Source organism: Scleropages formosus, chromosome 17 (assembly GCF_900964775.1).
Source record: "Scleropages formosus chromosome 17, fSclFor1.1, whole genome shotgun sequence".
Taxonomy (NCBI): Eukaryota; Metazoa; Chordata; class Actinopteri; order Osteoglossiformes; family Osteoglossidae; genus Scleropages; species Scleropages formosus.
Window position 1 is genome coordinate 3703118 of NC_041822.1, and position 13081 is coordinate 3716198.

Genomic DNA, 13081 nt, shown 5'->3' on the forward strand with positions numbered 1-13081 from the left:
CTCTTGTGTCCTTTCTCATTAAAGAGGCATTTTCATCAACTGTATTTCCACTGACTATTTTGTTTACTCCACTATTCTCTGTAAACTCTTGACATTGTAGCATGCAAAAATCTCAGGAGGCTTGGCTGTTTCTGCTATGGTGGAACCACTGCATGTGGCACAAAACATCTTGTCATTGGACTCCTTGACCTTTATACATTGAGTCAAAGTCATGTAATTTGCATTTTATTTCAGTGCCAGATTCCAATGTCTCAACTCCTTGCATGTTACAGAAATATTTAGTTATAAAGCATTTTTTTTCCCCATATGTAAGATCCCAGATTGTCTTAGCAACCCCCTGATAGACAGGCTTTCAGCTTTAAATTGAGCTTGGCTTTTCTCCATATGGCCTTTCACCTCCCAAGCTGGTTTTAACTACATATGGGAAACCAGCTTGATTACAAAGCTGACTTCTTAATATCCCCAAGAGGTCCCCTACCTAACTGTGGTTCCAAATTGCTGAAAATGCCATGCTCTCTGTCAACAGTGACTCACTCTTCTGCAAATTACTTTTGATACAAATAGCAAAGAGGAGGAACACAGGTAGATCGAAACAGCCTTGATACACAAAAAAACCACAGAAGTATTATAACAGAAGAGGGAGGAATAAACCAGGGCTGTGGAGTCAGTACACAAAACCTTTGACTCCAACTCCAGTAACCCAATAATTGCTTCCAACTCCGACTCTCAACTCCACAGCACTGGCCAAAAGTTGCACATTATTTTGGGGGTCGACTTATCCAACGAATATAGGCCTAACCCTATATTACACCTCTAATTTTTGGGGGTCGACTTATAGGCCAGCATATGTAGTACATTTAGTCGGAGTCGATACATTTTTACCCACTCCAGTGACACAATAATTGCTTCTGACTCTGACTCCATCACTCCAACTCCACAGCACTGGAATAAGCTGAGTTATATATGAGTTTTCTGCCAAAAGTTGGGGTGTCCCACAAGTTGCCCAATTAACGGTTTAAGTGTAGAAACATTTGGTGTTGTGATGCATGTTACTTCATATATTTGGCAGGGTAGCCATGTGCATTTTATCTTCCAAATATTAACACTTTAAAGCCTTCAAATGAGATCTAATCTCTTGACCATGAGCCCCAAAATTGTGCTGTCAGTCTACTATCTACTGGAGGAAGAAAACATCTTGCCAGCAATGAGAATTCCCATGCTCAATGTTTCATCTGAAAATCAGATTCTTAGGCTTATAAAACCATTTACTGATTCAATGGCATACGCTTTATTTCTGCTTGAGTTTCTTTCTGAGTGATAATAAATGTACTTTACAGACATGAATTTTACTGTTCGGTACATATTTAGGAAATAAGACATAACAATTTCAGAAAAACCTGAAAGCAGCTGTAGAAAAACCTGTTCTCTTCTCAAAGTTTGTCAGTGTGAAACCCACCAATATGCAACCAAGCCTGAATGACAGAAGCAATCTTGTAACCAAGTGGTCCTTTATTAGCATCCTTACCTGGAGGAAGCCAGACATCTTACAAGAGATTGTCTATTTCGAAAAACAGATTGCCCCAGAGGGAAAATTATCAGGGTGGTTCAATGAAATGGGTAACCTCTGTAAGAGTCAATGTCCTCATCATGTTAAGTCTCGTGTGTACAATAAATGTACTTCAGAAGAACATTTCATGCACTTGATAAGAAAAGTGATTCAAACGCTGGGGAAAAAAACCTATTAGAAATGGCAGAGAAGATTGGTGGTGTTCATAGTTCAGGTTGTTGATTCAGATGTTCGCCGAGCTTGGCATTTGGACTGCAAACGTTTCATTACCGGTCGGGGTGACATCAACTGATGATGTTACCTCGACTGGTGATGAAACTTTTGCAATACAAATGCCAAGTCTGGTGAACACCTGAACATCTGAAAAAAACTATGTTATAAAATATTTGATTCCTGATATCCACAGATTCCATCTATCCATGTTATAATTAGTTTGAAAAAGCTGCAGAAATAGTATCATCATCATCATCATCAAATCTCCATCTCTTTCCTACCAATCTACTCACTCCTTCCTCCAACAAAGGAAGGAAAGATTGCTAGGCTGTTCAGCACTCCATACCTATGCAACAACTACGAATGGACACCTATTCCACCGAGGTTCACACTCTTCTGTAGACTTGTCACAGGAAGCCTACTGACTCAGCATTGAACTCCCCAGCTCCCATCCCCAATCATTCTGCTACTCTCTTTTGTTAATTGGACATCCACATGCCAGTACATAAGTACCACTGTTGATTATTGTTGATTACTGTGACATGTCCATGGAAAGGCAGGCAGCACAGTGTTTTGAAAGTTGGTAAAGTTTTGAAACCACTTGCCTCACTGAATCATAGCACAGATAAACAACACTAAGAGTCCAGCTGTTTGGGAGGAATAACAGATACCCTGGGGACACAGAGTGAGTGGCAAAGAAGAATGACCCAGCAAGCTCATGCTGAGAGACACCATCCGTCTGGTGGCTGCATAATAGAGATGGGACACCAGGCCCTGAAGAAGTACACCAATCATCTGTCTGCAAGGCTTCGTAACACAGAAAAACCTCACCCCAATAACATATCAAACTGATTGCTTGTGTGCAAATACTTATATACACTATGAATAACTTATATGTACTTATCATGAATGCATTCATATTCAGTGTATTTAATATTTTAATACACCCTGCAATATACTGGCCCTGGAATATCCATCCATTCATCAGATTTCAATAACTGTTTGTCTTGAGCAACACGACAGCGAACCGGAGTCTATCCCAGATGCGTTGGGCACAAGGCCGAGGAGGGGTACACCCTGGACAAGACACGAGTCCATGGCAGGGAAGCCACACACATAAACACTCACTTAGCCATTCATAGAGTGTGAACAATTTCAGCATCACCAATCGACCTAAACTCATGTCTTTGGACTATGGCAGGAAACCAAAGCACTTAGAAGAAACTTACAGAGACACAAGGAGAACATGAAAATTCCAAACAGACTAAGTATGGATCAAACCCATGTTCTCTCACACCACTCCAGCACTGTGAGGCTACAACGCTACAAGCTGCAACATCATGCTGCTCCTGGATAGAATATTTCAGTACATAATTATTTGCATATGTATGTGTTTGTACCCTAGGTCTTCTTTGCTTTTCATATAAGTTTTCGTGCAACTTATGTTTCTTTACATATTTAAGCTTTAAGAGCTTAAGTATTTGCAGAAATTGTGTACTTTTGAAATTCTTCTCAGTACTAAGGTGTTTTATCAGCTCTTTCCTCCAGCCCACCAGTACAGAGAGCCAAAACTTGCTATTTATTCATGAATCTGGAGTAAAATTAACACAAAACTGGGGGATAGCTGCTAGTGTAGTGGTTCGAGCTACTGCCTTTGGACCTAAAGGCTGCAGGTTTGATCCCCCACCTCTGGCTGTAGTACCCTCCTTTAGCAAGTTACCCCACCTAAACTGCTCTAGTAAAATTACTCAGCTGTACAAATGGGTAAACAATTATAACCTTAACATTGTAAGCTGCTTTGGAGAAAAGCATCAGCTTAATGTAAAATGCTTTTAATTATTACAAGTGTAGTAATAAGAAGGGCTTCCAAAATAATCAACCGTTAATTTGTTACCCCATGCATTTATGTAAATAAACAAAACACATGAACACATATATAAAATATTAAAGAAGGAAGCTGTACTGTGCTCTTTTTTTGAAAAGTTCAAGGTTCATACAGTAAGTGAGACAGACTTCCTAACGGTTCTGAATGGTTTTGATTACACAGGGACTCGGTCTTGAAGGCTGCACTTTACATCACAATGAGTTGTGAATTTTACAGTGATGATAAGCAGGCAGAAAAGGTCAGGTGAAGCCAGCTCCCCACGAGGCCCCATTGTCAAATCGCCTTTACTTCTATGGCACTAAATAGAGCAGCACGGTAGAAGCACATGCACATACAAGCACTGTAAAAACACTATTATTTCATTCAGAACATATTATAATGAAACTGGCACATGTATCTTTTTGATCTCTAGAAACAGAAAAAGAAGTAATAAGAGATCTGTAAGATGCAACACAGTGTACCCAAGTATAATAGATATTTGCCAAAACATGAGTAATAAAAGAACCCTCAAAGTCTTAAGACAGCTACACTCTCCATTACGTCCAAAACTGTGGCAATGTGAAAAAATCTCAGAAACTCCTACAAACCAGACAGATTTGGTTTAGAAAAATATCCTCAAACTCAAAAGTGGAAAAGTTCAACTTCATTTGTGAAAGAACAGTGGGCGGTGAATTCTGTGGTGATTGTCTTTTCTGGTGAACAGGCAAGGGAAAGGGGTTCTTACCTCAGCATGTTGTTGCACTTAGTCATTAAGTGAAGAACACAGTGAGGGGTAACAATTAGGTGTTTTTGAACTATTTTAACTTTTTTTTTAAAAAGACTGGAATGCAAATAACATCTGAATTACAGGACAAATTTAAGACATGTATTACATTGCATTTACATTTACCTGTACTCATTTATGAGATGCTTTCCTCCAAAGAGACATACATCTCATAGAAAATATAATGCTTTCATTACATTAGCAGAAAGAGACACTTAGATGCAGATGTGTGATTCTGAAGTGCAGTTACTTTGTTACTTTCCACCATGAACCAATTTTCATTATACAAGCAGCTGCACAAAACTTTATCCGAATATCCATGATTCCTGATTACCTTCCTAGTAATATTATTTTTTTTAGATACATATAAACATTTACGTCACATTACATGAGTAGCTGTGTAAAGGTTTATCAGGGCATGATCTTAAAGTTATAGCGCATGAACATTTACACCTTGCATGAACTTAAGAGATCATGGGTGAAATGAGTCTGGAAGACATGAGTTTTAAGACCCTTTTTAAATGTGGACAGAGATTCAGCAGTTCTGAGTGAGAGGGGGAGGTCATTCCACCACAGCGGAGCCAAGTATAAAGAATATAATTGATTACAGAGAAAATATTCATGATGGAAAGAGATAGTGAGAAGCCTTAACAGATGTCCCAGAAATTTTAGCAAATAACATTTGGTCACTAATCTATGAGGTTCTAGCTGAAATGGGAAGCTCATGAAAGTGAGATAGATGAAAATGGCTTAAAGCACACTGACAAAGATTAGAGCAACTGTATAGTTCAGGCCACAAAACATTTATTAAAAAAAAAAGAAAAAGGCATCCCTCAGACTACAACCAGACAGACAAAAAACTAGATAGATTATAAAATAATGAATTAAATAATGAATTAAGTATCAAGTTTATCAAGTTTCAAGTTTATTGTCATACGTATAAGTACCGTGTACAAGTATCATGAAATTCTTCTTGAATACTTCTCCACAGACTATGAACAAAAATAATAGAAATACTGCACAACTGAATTAAATCTGAAGAGTTAAGAAAAATGCATAAAACAGAACATGTAAGTTTTTTGAAGCATAACATAAAGGCTTAAAATATCACATTTATTAAGGATAAACTTGAATACCTCAGCAGTGGCACTCAGTCAACTATGAACTTAGCCAGTACTTCAATTACTAATAACCATGCATTTCAAAGTTAAGCTACAGATGTCATATAAATTCTGGGTACTCAGTATCTGAAAAGACAAGTCTGACTAAATTTTTGCCACTGTCTTATAAACACTTCAATACTCAACAGCTTCTAGCAAATACCTGACTTCTATTCAGTCAAACCTCATTCACAATATTTCTAAAGAACCCCATCTTTTTTACTTTGATTTTTTCCCAGAATGAATCCTATTTACAGGACCAACTTGTCACATGGTGTACCGAAATTACTTCCAAAACTCCAACAATGGAGTTCTAATTCCTTCATCTGCATTTAACGCAGAACTTCCACACAATTCTTTCACACCCTCATCCTTATTTAAATAAGTTTAATTCAAAATGACTTACAATTTATTCATTTATATTTTCTCAGCTGGATATTTTTCACTTCAAGTACATTTCACAAAGGGTACAACAACAGGTTTCACCTTGGGAATCAATCAATCAGTCAGTCAATCAATCAGCAGTGAACATTTAGCATACAGACATGCGTTGCTCAGCGACAGGGATACGTTCTAAGAAATGTGTCATTAGGCGATTTCGTCGTCGTGCGAACATCATAAAGTGTACTTATACACACCTAAATGGTATAACCTCGATCATAGAGTGTACTTATACAAACCCATATGGTATAGCCTCGATCATAGAGCATTCTTATACAAACCTAGATGGTATAGCCTTGATGCATTCAAGAAATGCAGTAAACACGAAATTTATGAGGCTGCTGCCGGCGTAACACAGCATACTGTTTTACAGTAAACTTTTGTATAAGTAGAAAGAGTACATTGTAAAATAAAAAGTACAGTAAATACATAAACCAGTAACAGAGGTGTTTATTATCAAGTATTATGTACTGTGCATAATTGTATGTGCTATACTTTCATACGAATGGCAGCGCAGAAGGTTTGTTTACAGCAGCACCACCACGAGCACGTGAGTAACACATTGCACCACGACGTTACGACGGTTACAACGTCGCTAGTCGATAAGAACTTTACAGCTCCATTACAATCTTATAGGACCACCATGGTATATGGGGTCTGCCGTCAAGCGGCGCGTGACTATATTTTCTGTTCCTCCAGTTTCAGCTCTGTTCAGGCAAAGATGGATGGTGAATGGTAAACCGATGGTGAATGGTAAACCTCTCTCCGCTCCTCTCATTAGTAACATGAAAAAGGGCCATGACCCCAACTCAGGCCAGCCAGCCCACTTACCATGGAGAAACATGGCTCCACATCTCCTAATCATTGCTTAAAGAATTTTCTCACAAATCAGTGAGACTTTACCACTGAGAACTGCATCAGTCATTTATACAAGAGGATGTCCCATGATAAAAATTTGTCTGTATTTTAGCTGTTGAGACATTCATCATTGTTCACTAAGACTCCCTGGAGTTGTACATTGACAGAGAGCAAATCTGCGGTAAAAAAAGGATTCTGTCGTTTCTTTGAGGTTGTCACAAAACAAAAAGGACAAAAAAAGACAAAACTAGATTTGTAACTTTCCAGATACATCTATATCTTTGTTTGCACTTACATTAGCCACAATTATCTGAGCAACATGTTAACAAATTAACCCACAGAAAGCCACAATTAAAGGACAACCTCAATTATGGTGCATCACTAACCAAACTGCTGCACTCTGAGAACATCTGAATATTTCATGAGGGCTCCAACATTCTTAGATAGGAGATGGAACCCTTATTCTTAACAAGTAACTTTGTTAAAATTATTAAAGTCATTCAAGCCACATAACAAACACCCTGAAAGGAGGGAAGACACAGGGGATATTAAACATGGGGCCACAGAATAGCTGAAAGGGGGAACACTGCACACTGTTCCAATAAACTACTTTCCATTCTTTATAAACTAGGCCAAAATATGTACTCAGTATTACATCAATACTTTCAATTCAAGACATAATCCTAAATAAATAATTCTGGAGAAAACAAGTAGTTCTAGGACATATGAAAGGCTGGTTAACAAAAAGTATATACATCAAGAAAATAGGCTAAAACCTTTGCTGTACAAATGTATAGATATAGGCTACTTAATCAACTAGCACTTATAGCGTAAAAAATCCAGGAAGCACCTAAAATGGAAACTGTATTGACAGCGAAGGCACCCAGTGCAGGTCTCTGTCTTCAAAGACCGTGGAAGTTAATGTCCACAACATTTCTGCTTGGGGACCATTTCACAGGTATTAACAGGATAATGAGCTCAGAGGACCTGAGGGACCACCAAGGTTAATTACCATAGATTACTAAATTACTCATCCAGGCTTGGACATCCGTTACTGTACAAAACAGTACTGTTATAATACAAGCTCACAAATCAGTGACAACAGCTTTCTGTGGTTTGGGACAATAGCGTGGCTAAAGCTAGGATGGAGCTCATTATAAAACTGCTGAGGTCCCCGTGCTTTCCATGACCTCTTTTTCCTGTCTTCCCACGGTATGTTCAAACAGCCACCTGGTATATTCACAGGGTCTGTAAAACAGGCAGGCAAAATAACAGCAAAACTGGGCAACAGGAAGAAAAAAAACGAAAAATGGAAAGGAAGCAGGAGAAAATCAATACGCTATTTTGGACAAAGGACCACCTGCAACCATAAATGACAACTTGACGTCGTCTGATGACATTCTTTTTCTGTTGTATAAGAGGGAAAATGCTTCTCTATCCTGAAATCACAGGATAAATGGAATTTTAGATGACATTCCCATTTTGTAATTGGAAGTTTGCAGGTGGTTAAACAAAAAAAAACATTCATGTGGTCTGTGCTTGAGTACAGAGAGTAAAGGGCCAGACAGGCCCTCTTGGATCACACTGATCAGACTTTGTGTATAAGCAACAAAGGCTCATTACAAAAGCACTTCACTTCCATTCTGACCAAATTCCATCTCAGCTTGAAATGGAGGCCTATCGCCACTATCAATTGGTAAATTCAGCTAGAGGAACAAAGTAGCACATGTTCCCATTCAGAATGCGGATTAATGAGTCGTGGCGGCCCCTCGAGGTTTCCTGTGTGAGCTGCTCGCAGAAGCAGTCTTTTTTTTTGGGAGCAGGAGTGAGTGCGGTGCTCTCTTTTTTTGTTTGATTACACCCCATGATTCCCGCTCCTCATTTCAGCAGCTTCATTACTGGACTTGTAGTCCGTGCTACAGCGGCAGAATCGCCGTCCTTTGTCACGCCTTTTAGTGTGCCAGTGCATTAAAGATATGGCTTACATTCACATTCTAAGACCCTCTACAGCAACTCACATCTGCTTCATCAGTGTCATCGCTGTTTAAGAGAAGAACTCTAAACTATCCGGCTTCACTTATGCCTTGGAACAGAACAAAAACGAGTGATCTTACTGTAAAGCGAGTGACAACATGCATTCATCAGTGACAAAATGAAATTCTAAAAAAGCATGAATAAAAATCAATATCCTTGAATATGTCAGGAATCTATTTTCGACAGATGTAAATTGCTTATACCTGCAGGAAAACTGAACACACAATGAGTAAAACTGAAGTGAGAAGCCCAGTGCAAACAAACACTCACTGACAGGGAGGCGGTCAGTTATGGGGTCAGTGTGAAGCATATGGAGAGCACCTGTCTGAGTGAAAAGGTGGGCTATGCACCAAAAAAACTAATGATATGGATGAAAATTATAGCAGATGCACCCTTGGGGCAAACTTCTTCTGCCAGAAGCGCAATGATCAAAAGGCTGTTCTGTATGCACTCCTACAAACACACGTACGTGCGCTTTTGCACACACATAAAGGTAATTAGAAGGGTGAAATCGATTACTTAAATCGCAGTGATAACCGGATTGATCCCTAATCACAGACTGAAATAACGTCACCATTCGATCACCCAAATTCAAGTTTAAATTATAAAAACTATATTATTATATATATAATGGTAACACTACATACAGTTCATTGGAAGTCGCTTTGGAGAAAAGGCGTTTGCTAAAAAGATAAACGTAAATGAGACAGCAACGCGGTTCTGTGATTAAAACATATTTCAAAGAGCACTATGTCTAAGATGCAAATATGTAGTAAACACATCCATCATCATTTATCTGTTGCATCCACAGGGGTGTTTGCTTTCTATTTTCTTTCTTTCTTTCTTAACTCCGCTATGGACAGCCCTAAGCCCCGCTGAAAGAGGAGGAGGATTGGGTATGGGGCTAGCTACCCCACACTGTTAAAACTTTGAGTCAGCTACAGAAATGCCAACAAGGAGCCCTTATTGGCAGCCTATGCCCCAGGAGGGGTGGAAGGCACTGATGATGATGATTGTTTTTTCCTTCGCCGACTCGCATTTGGAGTGACACCTGTCCATCAACATAGATAGGAATGTCAGAAGTGATTCGCTGGACCAGAAAGTCAGGACTTCCCATACATTGAAAAGCAACTTCCTGAAGCCCATTTGGGATCTTACTCTTGGATTAAAACAAAATTGTTCCAGTGTAAAGGGGGCATGGTGGCACAGCAGGTTTGCCTGGGTCCCACTCTCTGGCAGGTGTGGGGTTCGAGTCCTGCTTGGGGTGCCTTGCAGTGGACTGGCGTCCCATCCTGGGTGTGTTCCCTCCCCCTTAGGCCTTGTACCCTGTGTTGCCGGGTTAGGCTCTGGTTCGCCATCCCCCCGGTTGGGATGAGCAGTTTTAGACAGTGTGTGTGCGCTCTAGTTTAATCTTGGTCTTCCTGTTTACCTTGTTATTGTTACTTTGATATTTTTTGCTTCTTTCTTGGTGTCATTTCCATACTGCTTGTACACCTGTTTGGTTGTTTGTTTTCTTTTTTTACACAGTGTAAAAGTAGTGTAGACAGGAAGGTTGCTGAAGACTTTGTTCAGGGTTTTGACCCCTTCTTGCTTCCTGGTTGGAGTTAGAAAGTGGATTGTCTTCAAGGGTTAGGTTAGTTACTCTATTTCTTTGTTTTTTTTATATGAATACTCTTTGGTTTCTGTCCACTTTTCTAAGATTTGCTTGTTGGCTCTTTATTTTACATTTATTCATTTAGCAGACACTTTTCTCCAAAGCGACGTTATTTTGTGGCCTTCGTTTTCTCTTTCACAAGAACATTCAACACATGCTCCTGTTTGTACACCCTATTTGTTCTCTAGTCAATTCACAGCCCATAACTTGGTTAAAAAAAAAAGAAAAATTGCTACACAGGCTTGTAACAAACAATTACTTTGTTAGACAACCTTGGGGTCATAACATCTCAAATGAAATTAAATATCTTTCCCATCACAGAGTGACTTGCATGTTTCAAAAGACATTACAAATCCTTTAATCACCATTCAGTAAAAGTGCCAACTTCCAATTAACTTAAGGGCATTAAACCATAATGCAAAATAATATATTATTCCTGAAGAGAGTGGACAGCTGAGCACGTAGTTAGAGCTACTGCCTTTGGATCCACAGATTGAAGGGTTGAGTCCCACCTGTGGTGGTAGTCCCCTTGAGTAAGATACTTACCCCAAATTGCTCCAGTTAAAAAATTACCCAGCTGTAATATCAGAAACATAATTGTAAATTGCTTAGGAGAAATTTATCAGCTAAATTAATAAATAAGTTCTCAGTTATTTTAACTTTCTGTATCACCATCAAAAACTTCAATGGCAGGACAATAACCGGACTAATGCTGCCGTTGGATTATTTCCTTTATTTAGACCATTACAATTCAATACTGCACATACAACTCAATGCCACTATAACCTTAAAACATCACATTCTCTGAATATTCCCTGACATTCCATATATTATTATATAATCCTGTCAAGACCATGAAAAGCCAAAACAGCATGAGCCTTGAGAGCTACCAGCAATACATTTAAATTAAGACTCCTTGGCTCAGGTGGATATAACCATAAAAAGGCACAGATTTTTTAGCTTTTAGTTATACTCTTTCAGATCATAGCAACACATTATTGTAACAAATTCTTTTAACAAATCCCCTTGTCTATCCTGTTGATCCATATTCAAGCATGTTAAGAAGAAAACAGGACTTTTACTTTGCAGTGCCAGGAGAGACATCATAGTCCAGAAGAGTGGTGCAAAGGAGGCAGCAGCTTTTCCATTGAGCACCCAAGATCAGCAGAACAGAGGCAGTCTCACTCAGACATCATACCTTTGTACGGCTGTTGAGTGTATCAGTGTTAAGAGGAGATGCCGCAGTTTGAAGCCGAGAGCAACTACAGCAGTGTCTTAATTGCTTTTGCACTTCACCCCTTCAAACCACAGTAATGCTTGTTAGTGGAAAAGGAAAAAAAATGACATCAGACACATCAGTTTCAAGCCCAAGGACCTACACGGAGGACAGACCACTCTGGAAGCCCTCTATAGATCCATTGCCAAGTCGACGTAATTACAGCAAAAACTCAATAAATGGTCTTTCACCTTTACTGACTTCATGTGGAGAGCATCTGAACCTAAGCCCTGAAGAACCAGCTACAGTCTTCAGATGAGCTGGTTGTTGCAGTCACCTTTAAAATTTTACTAAATTATTAGAAAGTAATAGCAAAAAATACAACTTACACAGAATACATCATTAGATTTTTAGATATAATCAATTAACATAAATTGTGTTTGAGATGGAGTTTCCTGTAGAAAACAGTAATTATCTATTTAACAGTTCAATATCACTGGATCAAGACATGACACAGATTTGTCAATCCTTTATTCTTTTATCATGGTGAAAATTCAGTGCCTGAATTCTATATCTTTTTTTACATTTTTATATTGCTGTTTTACAGAGCACTTACATTTGCAGATATTTTTACCTCCTTGTTGGTTTTCTCCAGATCAGCAGAATAAGTATTTAATGTTTGTCTTATTACTCAACGAGATGAATAGAACATTCCCTTAAGAAATGTAGTAAAAATATAGCGTTTCGCCCTGTGCAAGCGAAAAGAAGAAAACAAAAATGAAACACAAACATTTCAAATAGGCAAACTGTATCAGCAGTCTCTGAGCTGATGTGCCTTTCTGCCCATTATAATGGGCTCTCTGCCTCCACAATGAAACCACCAGGACAGAAACAATCAATAATCCTACAGTAACAAGAACACTTACTAATTGGCATATCAAGAAATATGCTCAGGTGCTGAAAATCTTTTACAATGTAAAAACCTATATGTAACAAAATAGAGACTACTGACTGAAATGTGAACGTTACAATTAATATTACATTTAACAACTCAGTGTACTTATTTTCCTCATCAGTTCATTTCTAAAAAGTGCCCAGGTGTTCAGGTTTTTCCTGTAATTCCTGGTCTCACTAAAAGCTAACAGCAATTGTTGCCACAGAAGTCATGGTGACCCGACAATAAAAAAAAACTACTACGACACAAGGGTTATGTCATGTCGAAGGAAAAAGTTATATACTGTACCCATGAAGGCAGCATTCACGGAGAAATTCATCGTTAATTGCTTGTAC